Genomic DNA, 15,490 nt, shown 5'->3' on the forward strand with positions numbered 1-15,490 from the left:
AAGGGTGCTATCAGAGGGGTGAGTTGAACACCAAAACCTGATGGAGAGAGGCCTATTTTCCTGCTTCATTTGGGGCTGAAAGACATCACTTATCAGGGGCTGTGGTGATGCTGACCAGCTGAGAGCAAACAGACCAAAATTCCATGAAGTATTAGAAAAAGTGCTTTCCTAACAGAGAAACTCAAGTCTACAGATGCTTGGCCTGGTTTCCCCAAATCCCAGATAACCAGGGAGATGCTCTTACTTTAAGTGAAATTTCCTTTGTTCCTAGTTAGGTCAACTATCTTAACATATTTATTGATTATTTTGCTTTTCTCTTTTATTAATTTCTCAATCACTCATTTTCTGTTGGGTGGTTGTTTTTCCATTCTAAATTTGTAAATATTTTCATATATTATAGATATCACCTCTTTACCATATATCTACTATAAATGTATTCTCAAAATCTATCCATTATTTCTTTATCTATTGATTAATTATATAATTCTCCATTAAAATTTGATAATCTGATTTTTTACTGTGAATTATTTGTTTAATGATGCAAATATGTGTTGCATTCTTTTTTTCCTTTTCAGATTTTTTTATTTGAATTAGAAACAAGATAGTTTTACATGACAATCCCAGGTCCCTTCTCCCTCCTGTACTCCCCTACCACCCTCAACTAAAACTCTACCTAGTACATATGCTTTCTTCTATTCTTCCCCTGATTCAACCAATAATCTGATTTTTTAATCTGAAATTTTCAAAGATATCCTTAATTTCTCTTAGTTGCTTTGCCATTGGTCAGTTTAGAAACTCCAAGGAGGCTTTTTTTAAAAAAATAAATTTAAATTTAAAACAATCTTATTTTTACATACTGATCCCAGCTCCCTCTCCCTCCCATCCTCTCATAGTCCCATATATCCCCCTATCCCACCCTCCATCCACTCCCCAGGGAGGGTGAGGCCTCCCATAGGGGATCATCAAGGTCTACCACATCATTTAGGACAGGGTCTAGGAGCTTCCCTATGTATCCAGGTAGAGAGTATCCCTCCATAAGGAATGGGATCCCAAAGTCCATGTGTACACTAGGGATAAATACTGGTTCCATTGTCATTGGTCCCATAGACTGCCCTGGTCTCCCAGCTGGCATCTATATTCAGGCAGCCTGGTTTGGTTCTATGCTGGTTCCTTTGGTTCTATGCTGGTTCCGTAGCTGTCTGACTAGTGTCTGTGTGCTCCCACTTGCTCAGGTCAGCTGTTTCTGTGGGTTTTCCCAGTATTGTCTGGACCCCTTTGCTCACCACTCCTCCCTCTCTACAACTGGATTCTAGGAGTTTGTCTCAATGTTTAACTGTGGGTATCTGCTTCTGCTTCTATCAGCTACTGTGTGAAGGCTCTAGGACTCTAGGATTGCATTTAAGTTAGTCATCAATCTCATTATAGGCGAAGGCATTTAAGGTAGCCTCTTCACTACTTCTTAGATTCTTACTTGGTCATCCTTGTGGATCCCTGGACATTTCCCTAGTGCCAAATTTATCTTTAAACCTATAATGGCTCCCTCGATTCACGTATGTTATGATAAATCTTTCCACCAAAAGCTGCCTGAGCCCCACCATCACGTGTATGCTTTATGCCAGCCACCCGCCCGAATTAGACCCAAATAAATACACAGAAACTTGTATTAGGTACAATGTTGCTTGGCCAATGACTAGGATTCTCATCTGTTAGCTCAGTCTTAATTATCATAAATCAATATTTTTTATAAGACTTATCTTATCAGACGCCTTATTGGCATCCCTCCTGGCTGGTGGATCACATCATGCCGCTGGAGCAGGAGCAGAGGGGAAAAGAGGGCATACTTCCTGTTTCCTCCCTTAGATATGAGTCTCCTTGCCATGTCACTTCCTGCCTGGATCATCACTTCTCTACTACATTTCCCAGAATCCTCTTTGACTCCTAGTCCTTGCTTGCCATTGGCCAAACAGTATTTTATTCAACAATCAATAAGATAAACATACAAAGAAGTACATTTCCCATCACACGTATCTCTTTTCTTGCTCTTTTTCTCTGTTCTTCCCTCACCTCAATCTTCCTGACCCATCATGTATTCTTCTACTCCTTCCCATCCTCCTACCTCTGTCTTCCTCCTGCTGTGCTCCCAATATGCTCAGGAGATCTTATCTCTTTCCCCATCTCCAGGTGTTAATGTATGTCTCTCTTAGGGTCCTCCTTGCATCCTAGCTTCTGTGGGGTCGTGAATTGTAGGCTGGTTATCCTTTGTTCTATGTTCAATATTCACTTATGAGTGAGTACATACCATGTTTTTCTTTCTGTGTCTGGGTTACCTGCTCAGTATGGTTTCTTTGCCTGCCAATTTCAAGATTTCACCCCCCTCCGGCTGAGTAGTATTCCATTGCATAAATGTATAAATGTATAAATGTACATTCTTTATCCATTCTTTATCCATTCTTTGTTTGAGGCACATTAGGTTGTTTCCATGTTCTGGCTAGTACAAATAATGCTGCTATGAATATAGTTGAACAGATGTCCTTGTGGTATGAATGTGTATCCTTTGGGTATGTGCGTAAGAGAGGAATTGTCAGATCTTAAGGTAGACTCTCATTTTTCTGAGTACAACCATACTGATTTCCAAAGTGGCTGTATATGTTTGAACTCCCACCAGCACTGGAGGAGTGTCCTTTCTCCACATCCTCTCCAGCATAAACTATCATAGGTGTTTTTTATTTTAGTCATTCTGACAGATGTAAGATGGGATCTCAGAGTTGTTTTGATTTGCATTTCCCTGATAGCTAAGGATGCTGAGCAATTTCATGGTGCTGGCATAACTGGATCCTGACATGTAGAAGATTGCAGAGAGATCCATATCTATTCCCATTCACAAAACTTAAGTTCAAATGGATCAAAGACCTCAACATAAATTCAGCCACACTTAACCTCTTAGAAGAGAAAGTTGGAAGTACCGTGAATGAATTGGTACAGAAGACCACTTACTGAACATAGCACCAATAGCACAGATACTGAGATTGACAACTAATAAATGGGACCTCCTGAAACTGAGAAGCTTTTATAAGGGAAAGGACACAGTCGACAAGACAAAATGGCAGCCCACAGAATGGGAAAAGATCTTCACCAACCCCACATCTGACAGAGGGCTCATTTCCAAAATATGCAAAGAACTCAAGAATCTAGTCACCAAAACACCAAATAATCCAATGAAAAAGTGGTGTACAGAACTAAACAAAGAATTCTAAATAGAGGAATCGAAAATTGCTGAAAAGCACTTAAGGGGCTTTTTTAAAAATCAAATTGAAATCATTGGTCTAATTCTACCTTAGGTCCAAGAAGCTATTCAGAAACCAGAGAAAATAAAAAAATAAAATGGAGAAAAAGATTGAGGTGTGACTCATTCAATGATCAACATAGTGAGGGCAATGCTATCATTGGTTGTTAGTTTTCTTGGCAATGGTGGCAGCTGGAACCTAAGGGAGAATTCCAAAGAGTGCTACTGACAGTAGGTAGCATTATGATACTGTAACCTGTGCTGGCAAGGCAGTGGGTAACTGCTCTGGACTAATGAGAAAGACATTGGTTGAGAGGATCCTGATGTATGACCTCTTTGCTCATGGGCACTTCCTCTTAGCTTATTCTTTTTATGTTGCTTCCTCTCATTTCTCATTTCTTGTCATTCTTTATCCTCTTCTTTCCTCTCTGGTTCTTTTTATACTTCTCTTCCTCTCTCCTCCTCTTCCTCACCCCTTTTTTTTTCTATTCCCTCCCTTGAGTCTTAATCTCATGGACACTAGAATCAGGAGTTATCTTAGGACTGCTCAGAGTAAAGTTCAACTCCTGTTTGTCCTGTAGGACTGCTGGCTCCTTCTTTTGAAGGTATCACTGCAGATTTCTGATGGGAAGACTGGAAAGAATGAGCTAATGAAATGGCTGAAAGACCATCACATCTCCTTTTTCTTCCTTTGTGAAGAGTCAGAGCTTCTCCCTGCAAACATTATTCTAATATCACCTCTCCAAACTCTTAGAGTACTTCTTCCAAAGAAACATAGATGTGCACATATAAAATGACCTTGGCCTCAGGCATCAGGAAGGCCAGTTGTGTTTAGAAAAATGAGCAGGTGAAATAAATTGTATCCATTGTAATCACCACATGTATTTCATTAAGGTACATAAAGTTAGTCATTACCTGGTGTGAAATAATTGAGAAAAATACACTTTGGTCACTGTCCTCAGTTCCTAACAGAGTTCCTAAAGCTTTATTGAAAAACCTTTTGTTATAATATTTGGATTTTATTCCAGTTTCTCTCAGGGAGACTTTTAAGACTTTTCTAATTTCCTTTTATGTAATCAATAATACTTATTACTATTGTAACCTTGTGTAAGAACAAGCACATGGTGAGATATACACAGGTGTGGGAGGACAATTTTTGGAGTTGTCTCTCTCCTTCTAATGTGGGAACTGGGGATTGAAGAATAGAATTCATGTTTTTGCACTTTTCCTGAAAGCCCATTTCTCAGTAAGCCATGTTACTGGCCTTAAATACTGAAATTTCTCAACTAATGTGACATGGGTTTCCTATTTACCTTGAAATTTCTTGAATGACAGAAGCATCTTCTAGTGCTATGATTCCTAGTGTGCTTCTGAAGAGATTTAGGGTAAGGATCATTGCTGGGTAAACAATAATGTGATTAAGCGATTGGAACTTTAAGCCCCACTCCATGACCTCGAGGGAAGGAAATGGGATGAAGGCTGAGTTGATGATCAATGGCTAGCAATGCAGTCAAATGTGTCTCCATAATAGAGGTTCCACAGAACTGGGTGGAACAGACTGCATAGCTTCCAGACTGCTGAACAAGTAAGTGAAGCTGCCTGCTATGGTGTGCCCATATGCAGAGAGCATGGGAATTCTGAATTTCATCTTACTTACCTTGCCCTACATGGCTCTTCCATCTGCTAGCCCATCTGTGCCCTGTACAATACCTTCTGTAATAAATGGAAAGATTATAGCACATGTCCTGTAAGATGCTCTAGTCAGTTAGTCACACTTAAGTAAGGGGTCTTGGAAACTCCCAGTATATAGCCAGATGGCAAGAAGCTCTGGACTCCCAAACTTGTGATTGACATCTGAATTGGGGCCAGACTTATAGGATCAAGACCTTGAAAAGTAGGAAGTGACTATACTTGCAGGTAGTGTTGAATACGAATTGCATTTCCATACTCTCATCTGCTGTCCAACTGGAGTGCTGTTGGGTGTGCCTGGAAAAACCCACACACTGTCTGGTGACCAGAGGTAAATTATTCTGAGTTGAGAACTGTGTGTTGAATTTGTCTTGACCATGTAAGAAAATTAGTAGTCATGTCATTATTTATTTTACATTATCATTTATTGAACACTTTTGAGTAAGACCGGCATTTGCTAATGAAGAACATACTACACATACTGTAAAGTCAAGTGTGAGAAGAATAAAGGTTCAAAAGCAGTATGTTTGTCCATTAACAGAAGCATTAAGTACTATAGGGACAGAGGCCAAAGAGATTGATAATAGCTAAGGTAAAATATCACAAGCAATGGTAGCAGATTTGTTGGCTTTCCACTGTTGTGAAAAAACTGCAAAAGACTACTTTGAGCAGGAAAGGTTTATTTTGGCTGACAGTTTCAGATTATAATTGTTTGGCTCCATAGTATTTAGACAAGGTATAAACATCATAGTGAAAGAGAATGGTGTACAAAGGCAAGGCAGAGACTTCATGGTGAAAGGTACTGGAGTAGAAAGGCAAGGTAGAAGCATTATGGTGAAAGAGAATAGTGTACAAAGGCAAAGAATAAACATCAAGTTGAAATAGAATGATGTACAAAGGCAAGGAGGAAACATCATGGTGAAAGAGAATGGTGTAGAAGGCTGCTTACTTCATGGAGTTTAGGAAGAAGAGAGGTGGGAGCAAAAGAGTCAACACACACCTTTCACAGACATGCTTTCTCAAGTAAGCCTCCATATTCTAATATCCTACTCAACTATGAGCTCATTAGTGGATCAATGTTTTGATGAGGAAAGTTGATGGCCTCATGATCAAGTCACCATTTGGGGACCAATTCTCTTACATCCCTAGAAGGCTTTGGGGACATTGTGAGTATAAACAGTATTTGCCAACTTCCCATCATGCATCATGCACTGTGCTAAGCACTCCAAATCCATTCTCTTACTAACTTATTACAACGACTGTGTATGATTTAATGGCATTTATATTTGCCATTCCATTAGGGGAAATAAAATACTAAGTGGTAACATGAGTTGACCAATGCAAAAAGGAAAGGCAAATCTAAACCACGCTACAAACCCTAATGTATGAAATCTTAGTCCTGGTCTCTGGGGCTGTTTCCTCAACAAGGCTGCATCTCAACTGTATGCTACAGAGTAGAGCATATCCAGATATATGTGTTTAGATTCCTGGAAAGGGGAAGAATAAGAATCAGACATCCTGGCAATGGGACAGGCGGGGCTTGTTCTGCTGCTGTCTGCTAGGAATCCTAATGATTCTAAAATTGCTAGAAATGAACAGTCTGTCCTGGCTGGAAACAGGAAGATAAATCAATGGAATGGAATAGAGTTTAGAGACACCTAGATAGATAAAATATTAGTTTAAAAAGAGAGGACATTTAAAAATCATTGGTTATATGATTGATTATTCTAAAATACTGAATTTGGAAAACCATAACAAAGTTAGAGCACAACTTTACAGACTATTTAATTATATGTAATGGAAAAAAGTCTAAAGAAAAACCATAAGGAATAATAAACAGCTATTGGGATGCTTTAACAGTTTGGTGTCAGGCAAGGTATTTTAATCTAAATAGAAAACTTAAAAGTTATAAGGAAAAAACACCTGCTGCCTTGGAATATATAATTTGAACCACCTGAGCTGCCAAAGTTTTAGAATATAGTTAAATGTTTTAAAGAAAATGCACAAATATACAATCATTTGCAATCCAAATACTAAACATAGAGTTAACATCCCAATTTGTGCAATTGGTTCTTATAATCAATCTAAGCAGGGCATGAATAAGAATAAATGATATAAGATACATACAGTCAAGCAAAAAAAAATAAATGACTAAAGTATACTTCCAGAAATATAAGGAAACTTTAGCAATGGCAAAGAAAGCTTGAGCTCATACAACATCATGGTACCATGGATTCTCTCTCACAAAGATAAGTTAAAACAGAACCATTGTAGTTTGGCCATACCAGTGATGGAGAGAGTGTGGCAAAGGACACCAGAAGAAAGATGCATTTGCCTACATCCTGTTGTTTTCTCAGCACCTCAACAGGTTTGAGAAACTGCTCTTCAATCAAGCCTCTGGGTCAGGAATATTTTCACAGAGCCTTGTCAACCATAGAAAGTAAGACATTCAAAGGGAGAACCACATTGGTTTAATTTTACTAAAAGCTTAATTTTGAGGTGTTAGTATGCTAAAAATAATCCTGTATCTTACATTGGTAGCATCTGGTAGCATCAGTAAAGTCAAGATCCAGAACTTCTTGCTCCCTACTGCCATGCCTTCTCCATCATTATGGACTTTCTCTTTGAAAGTACAACTCAAAATATACCTGTTCTTCCATAAGTAGCTGTTGGTCATGTTTTTTTATCATCACAACCAAAAAGCAGCTAATACACGCTGTTCCTGGATATCATCCTCATCAGTACCAAGTGAAGGTAGGTAAAGTATAAAACCTTCTAGTCTGAGGTCCCTTACCTTTCTTCTTTCTGCTCTTTAGCTTTCAGAGTCTTTTCATGTCTTTTTTTAAACAAAAATACATATTATCTAACACACTTACTTGTATTTAGCAGAGGGATTAGGGAAAAGTTGACCATATCAGTCTGATTTCTTCATAATAATTTTATAATTCATTTTAACTTTTGCTCATCTGGTTTTCTCTCATTAGTCTTTATGTCTTTTTGAAATACAACCAGATTGTTCTGCAATTTCTGAAGGATTATTTTATCAGGCTTCAAAAGGAAAAAAACCCACTAAATTAGACTTTTAATTGAAATTGAATTAAATATATTAATATTTTCAATATGAATTATGGAAAGGACATGGTTTTATATTAGTAAGACACATTCTAAAATACATGATGTTATACTTATTCCTATTTATGTCTTTTAAGATCTAATACTTTTCTCATGTTAAATTGAATATTTTTATTATTAAAATTATTCCTAATAAATTGATTCTATTGACTATTATCAAGTACCAATTGTAGCCATGCATCATTTAATGATGAGGGTGATGTGAGAGCATCCGGAGGAAAGTGCCATTAGGTGATTTCATCATTGCATAGACATCATGGCTTCTACTTACACAAACATGAATGTGAGAGGCTGCTGGAAGATTGATGCTAATCATTGTAAGAGGAGGGACTCTACTATAAAATATGACAGAAACTACAGCACAGTGAATATGTAAACTGTAACAAAGTTGTTTATTATCATTATCAAGTACCATATACTTTACATAATTATATGTGCTCTGCTGTTATAAAAATAAAACCTTCAGTGGAGTAGGTGTGCTTATGCCAGCATTATAATAAACATATGAATATGTGTTTCCCTGCTCTATTATGATAGTAACATTTTCACTGGGTGATAGGAATTTTAAGCATCACTATAATTTTATGGAACCACCATAATATATGAAGCTCACCACTGATGAAAACATAATTGTATTTTTCCATGTATGTCTGTTATAGATGCTATGGATTCTATATAGCTATATTTCATGTATTTATTTGGTAAGACACCAGGTACCTTATCAAATATACTTACTTGTTTTCTTAGTTATTTGCTCCTAGTATTCATAGAATATTCATTTTAGCATTGATTTAATGGTCAAATAACAACTATTGAAAGGAAAAAATCCCTACCAATGTGGGAATGGGTGAATAAAGGTCAACTTGTCCCCAAAATTCATTTAGAACTGCCTGTGTAATTAAGTTAATTTAGATAGAGTACCACTATGAAGGGAAAGTGAGAACCATAAAATGCAGCTATATGACCATTTTCCTGAAACAACAGAATTTATTTATAGCAGCTCTGTACATTTAGACTTATATATGGAGGATGCAAATATTCAGCTAAAGTTTGTGAGTGGTTGATGAGAAGAAAATGTGAGCGACAAACATGAGACCAGAAGTCTATAGACAACAATACAGTAGGATGCTCTTCACCACAGAAACAGCACACATGATTCAATTCCTCTCCCCCTGAACTAGAGGGCTTTATGAAAAGACACAAGTAGTGAAAGTAACATTATGGTAGTGGTGATTTCAGATTTCATTTTTATTTTTACTTTTATGAATCACTCAAAATATTTACTGTGAAAACATAAGATCATAATACAGAACAAAATTTATAGCAGAAAGTTTAAAAGTAAATGCAAAATACTATAAGAGCAAGCACAGCTAAAGTATCAGTCTATCTTTTTGCAAATCTTACCTCTATTGAAGTTTCTTTAATGTAAAGCAACAAACATTAGTAAAGGAAATAAATTCCAGAGAGTTAGTTGAATATTCAAAATTAAAGAAGGCATTTTACAACCATATTTGGAAGCCCGAACGGCTTGGGAAATGAAGCTAATATCAGTACTTCTCAATGAATCTTCTCAGATACTCCTCATGGGGAATCACTGTGAGCAAGAGCTTTTTTATTGTAAAAAGCAGAATGCAAGAGATTTATTCAATATGGCCAAATTGGGAAGAGGTACAAAGACAATGAGTGACCCTCCTTTTGCCCCTGCCCAAATTCATCTTCAGTGTCCTATCATGAGGGCAAGATTTAAATAGAAGATGAAAGACAGAAATTAGAACAGCGACAGAAATTTTCGAAACTAAACCTGCCAACCAAAGTGGGATCAGCACCTACTGTTCTCAGCTCCAGTCACCCTCCAGGTTCCTTTGTTGAGCTGTAAATATTTCTCCAGATGACAAGTTCCTCCTCTGCCTACTCCAAGGTGTTTAGTCTTTTCTTTTACCTTTTCTGCTGTCATGAGACTACCTGGGAAATTTTAATTTCTTGGGTTCACTTCCATTTCTTCAGTGGTCAGATAACCAAAGACAAGGAAACAGGAAATGAATGCCTCTTTAGATATCCTTTATGTCTGTCATTAGAAAATAGGCTTTTAAAGCATAATAGTAGGTTAAAACTAAAAAATAATTAAATAAAACAAAAATATTATGATGAAACAAAACAAAAAACAGAAGGCAAAGATCACAAGAAAAGGCACACACAAAGAGAGAGACTTTGAGATACACTTGTTTGCACACTCATATATCCTATAAACATATATATATATATATATATATATATATATATATATATATATGTAAAATAAAAGTAAAAAGAAAAGAAAAGCCATGACATGACATTATGAGACAGGAACCTCCAAAGATGCTGTTGATTTCATTTGCTGTTGGTCACCTACTGCTGGCCATGTAGCCTACCCTTAACAGTAATTTATTTTCTCAGTTAGAATTTCTTAGAGGAAACTAAATTTACTTTTGCAAATGGATATCAGTTGCAGATTGCTTCTGCTTTAGGAATGGTGGGTGTGTGCCCACTTCTCCTTTCAGATCTAGGACCTCAAATGGTACAGACCAATGAAGGCCATTGCTACAATTTAAAAATGTAGTTTTTGCTTTTGCACTAAGTGTTGAGTTTGAGATCCATCTCCTAGAGTGGGACTTCAGTCAAATTACATACTAGTTGGTTATTACAACAAACTTTGTGCTACTATTGCACTAGCATATCTTGTTGACAGGAAACCTGTAACACAAAGATGAAGGTATGTTATAATATGCCTCAACAAATGAGATAAATAAGCAGAAGAAAGATTGCTTAAAAGGAGCAAGCACTAGGAATAATGTAGCCATTGTTGACCTTGAACTCTCCATCTTCATGTCGGAATGTTATTCTTAGTTATATCTTCTGGATATGTTATATCTTCTGGATAGTCAACATGAAATGCAATGTCCTTCTAGAATTAGAGTTTTATTTCAACATTAAAGTACATTTAAGGAAAATAGAGAGTACTGATCCACTCTCATTGTGGGCAATTAAATATATAATGAGACAAAAACCACATATTCTAAAAACCAAAGGGAGTAATATTTCTTTCATGATATGGAGGTACTTGCCAGTAGAAGCATTGCCAAGCATCAGTGTCACTCACTAGGTCTTCAGCAATTTTCCAGGACTGGATCCTGTTTTCAGTGCTCTGTAATATAGAGCAATGGTGATTTGCTCTTTCTCTTCTGTGGGTCAGTTGGGTGAGTCTGACCAGAACTGTTTAACACTGGGATGATGCAGGTAAGAGTGATCTAACTCATCCATGAGTTCACCTTTAGCTTCCACTCCTGTCACATTGAGTAACATCTCATTGGCTAAAGTAATTTAGGTACTGAGCTTGACACTGACTATCAAAATAGCATAGATGTCATGGTTGTAACTGAGCAGTGAATACTGCTAATAGTCAAAACTGTGTTTGTTCCCATAAGATTTTGTCTGGGAATTGTGTGGGATAATCAGAGGTATAAGAGATGGGCAGTTATGTTTTAGTATGAATTAGTTTTCATTGGAATCACACACAGTGTTGAATGAAAACAGAAAAGGAAAAAGGAGTGTGAGTAGTCTAGAGCTACATGTTCAGTGCTAATTGCCATCATCCTGGAGTGCTAATATTAGTATGTGGTTATGACTCTCCATTTTAGCTCTCCCCACATTTATATAATGGACATGTGTTTTCATAAATAGAAATTATATAATATATATATATATATATATATATATATATATATGTGTGTTTGTGTGTGTGTGTGTGTGTGTGTGTTGTGTGTGTGTCTGTGTGTGTGTGTGTGTGTGTGTGTGTGTGTGTGTGTGTGTGTGTTGTGTGTGTGTTTGTGTGTGTGTCTGTGTGTGTGTGTGTGTGTGTGTGTGTGTGTGTGTGTGTGTGTGTTGGACTAAATGAATGAATAAAAGAGAGAGGGAGGGGAAGAAGGTGAAAGGGAGAGAGGAATCTTTTCTTCCCAGCTGAGGGAAACAAGAACATAGAATTGATGGAATGGGTGTGAGAGAATCATTTTAAAATTTATGTCTCATATAAAGGGAAAGTTAATGTTTCAAATGTATTCATTTCTTTCCATGTTAGTTAAATTTTCTAGTCAGGGCAGAGGCTAGAGATCATATTTTTATAAGGCATTGATTTTTTTTGAGGGCAAGGGATAGAAAAATCTTTTAAGGAATTAATGTCCATTCTCGATTCGGTTAAGAAGGCAATGATTTATTGGCTCAGGGAGGCTGACTTGCTTCCCCTGTTCCTCATCTCTGTTTCCTCATCTGCAAAATGAAGAGGCTGAATGAAGTGATATCTAATGTTTCTTGAAGATCTCGCTGCTAGTAGTTTGAATACCCGAATACTCTTCCCTCAGTTCATACATCTCCAAGGCTGATTCTAGAGACAAACTCAAAGTCTTCCTGTTTACTTGCTGCAGACTGATATTTCTATGGTGGTTAGCACAGAACTTCTCATGGGTAGGGCTTTTACTATTGTCTTTCAGTTTTATAGCTATTAATGGGAGTATACAACTTTAAAACTCCAAATAAGAGAAAAACATCTAGAAGCCCTCCATTAGTAAGTAACACTGAAAGGTGTTTCTCACCGGGCGTTGGTGGTGCACGCCTTTACTCCCAGCGTTGGTGGTGCACGCCTTTACTCCCAGCACTCTGGAGGCAGAGGCAGGCGGGTCTCTGTGAGTTCGAGGCCAGCCTGGTCTCCAGAGCGAGTGCCAGGATAGGCTCCAAAGCTACACAGAGAAACCCTGTCTTGGAAAAAAAAGAAAGAAAGGTGTTTCTCAGTATATTTTCAGTATCTATATATCATAATTTATTTTGAGTAGTTATGACCTCACTTTCCCTTTACACAATGCCATTTTCCATGAGAAATTTAATTATCTTGTAAGTAATTATCTTTAGTTGTCAAATGTGATTTGATATTTAATTCTTTTTATATAATGTATTACGATGAAAATGATGATAATTACTACTATTATAATATTGTAATATGGCATTGGGATAAACCTCAAGTATTTGGTAGGCAAAAATTCTACCATTAAGCTGCATCCCAACACCTTATAAAATGTTTTGAACCCTAATGGTCTTTCAGAATAAGTAGGAGTTAATTTCATGAACTTTAAGACCTTACACACTTGTGTGAGAAACCCTTGATCTATCATCTACAGACCATGTGACACTGGATATGCTTTGTTTTGTTTTTCCTAGGATATAAAATATAAACACAACATATACTGCCTATAAAAGCTTACATGGATTCAAGACTACATGTTGTCTACATAAATGCTATAGTATTTCCCTATAGGACCCTGTATTTAAGCTGTGGTGCTGGCCTTACACTACTGAGATGTGGCAGACCATCTAAGATGGAAGGCCTTCACATCACCAGAACTGTGCCCTTGAGGGAGATTTGTTAGAGTTATGGAAAGCTGCCCGGCACAATAAGGGTTCTCAGAAAGACTGAATAACTAACTATTCAACAAGATAATATTTCAAGTTAGACATCAGAACTTCCCTTCCAGCCTACCTTCTGTCATATCTTGGCTATCATTCTACAACAGCACCTGTTGTTTCTGAGTGATTGACACCTCACTCTCCACAGCCAGGAAGAAATGGCTGCAAAGACTTGAAAATTAAATACTCATTTTCCTGAATAAAGTCTGTGTATTTACAGTTATAAAGCAATTGCTCCTCTTCCTTAATTGAGAAAAAAAAAAACCTAAGGTGAAATGGAAAAGCAAAGGAAGGGCCACTTTAAGCCTCCATTCCCCCTCCAGTGCCTGAAACTTCTGTATACTTATTAAGAAATCATGCACCCTTTGCACTTGTGCACCAGAAAGGTGAGCAGTAGATGGAATGGAGCAGAGTTGGACATACCCTGTGACTAGAGTACTCGGAATTTACCAACATAGTAAGAAAAAGCTAGGAGACATACATAGGACCCCTATGCCCTGATCCACTAGGGGTGGGTGATGACATAACGGACAGTTTGTATGAACAAAATAGGCAAAGAACAAAGGAACAGCTCAGCTCTCTACAGAGCAGCACCAACCCTGACTACACACAAATATGTTTCAAAGGCCATAAGCTCAATACATTTGAACTTCTTTCAGTGGTACAAGGGTTTTACTTAATAAATAACAAACATAGTGGTAGTTGCTTTTTACTTACTTAGTGTCTTTGTTTACTTATTAATCCCTTTTTAATATTTTATTTTTATTTTATGTATATGAGCATTTTCCTACATGTATATAAGTATATCATGGCTACACAGTGCCCATGGAAGCCAGAAAGAGGGTACTGGATTCCCTCCAACTGGAGTTACGGGTTATTATGAGACGGCTTGGGTGTGCTGGAAACCGAACATAGATCCTCTGAAAAAACAATAAATGCTCTTAACCACTAAGCAACCTTTCTAGGCCCTATTTACCAATATTTAAACAGACAAAATTTGTAAATATTTGAGTATGTACTGCATGATATTTTGGCATATATGTGCAACGTAGAATGATTAAATTAAGCTAACAAATATGTCTCTTACCTATCGTCATCTTGTTGCAGTGAGCTCTCTTACATTACCATCTACCCCCTTAGCTATTTCCAAGTCTCGTATTATTTCCTTATGACAATATTTTATACATGTAATTATCTCTTTAAATATGAACATTTTAGTGCTTTTAAACAAATATATACCATCTTGCTCTCAGGATGATTTAATAAATTTATACTCTAATGAGAATATCTGCTATCTCCAAAATTACTTATTATAAAATACATAGCTAACTTCCAATATTGTGGCTCTAAAAGTAATATACATGCTTATGGAAAAGTATCTAATTTGAAAGCAACATATCACATATATTTCTGGACAAAATTAACTCCATGTCATTATTTTTAATATGAACTAGTATTTTTGCAAAATATGGAATTTATTAATAGGCATTTTCTTTATTAATAGGCATTTTTCTGACTATGTGATTTTGTAATTTGCTAAATTTTACAATATTTGAGCATATAATTTGTCAATTTGTTCAATTATGGAACTATTATGAATTTAGAAGTGACTTTGCTGAGTTAAAGACAGACATCCTTATACTTATGGTCTTTTTTAAAATAAAAGTTTAATTTTTCTTGCAATTCCACATATACATATAGTGTAGTTTAAACATATTCAATTCCCAATCTTCCACCTAAATCCTTCTGGATTCATCATCCACTCAGATTTATTAAAACAGTTATGTTGGTGCTGGAGAGACGACGCAGGAGGTAAGAACACTGGTTGCTCTCCCAGAGGAGTAAGGTCCTATCTAGGCACTCTATGGAAGCTCACATCCTTTGTAGCTCCAGATACAG

The sequence above is a fragment of the Cricetulus griseus genome, assembly GCF_003668045.3.
Source record: "Cricetulus griseus strain 17A/GY chromosome 1 unlocalized genomic scaffold, alternate assembly CriGri-PICRH-1.0 chr1_1, whole genome shotgun sequence".
Taxonomy (NCBI): Eukaryota; Metazoa; Chordata; class Mammalia; order Rodentia; family Cricetidae; genus Cricetulus; species Cricetulus griseus.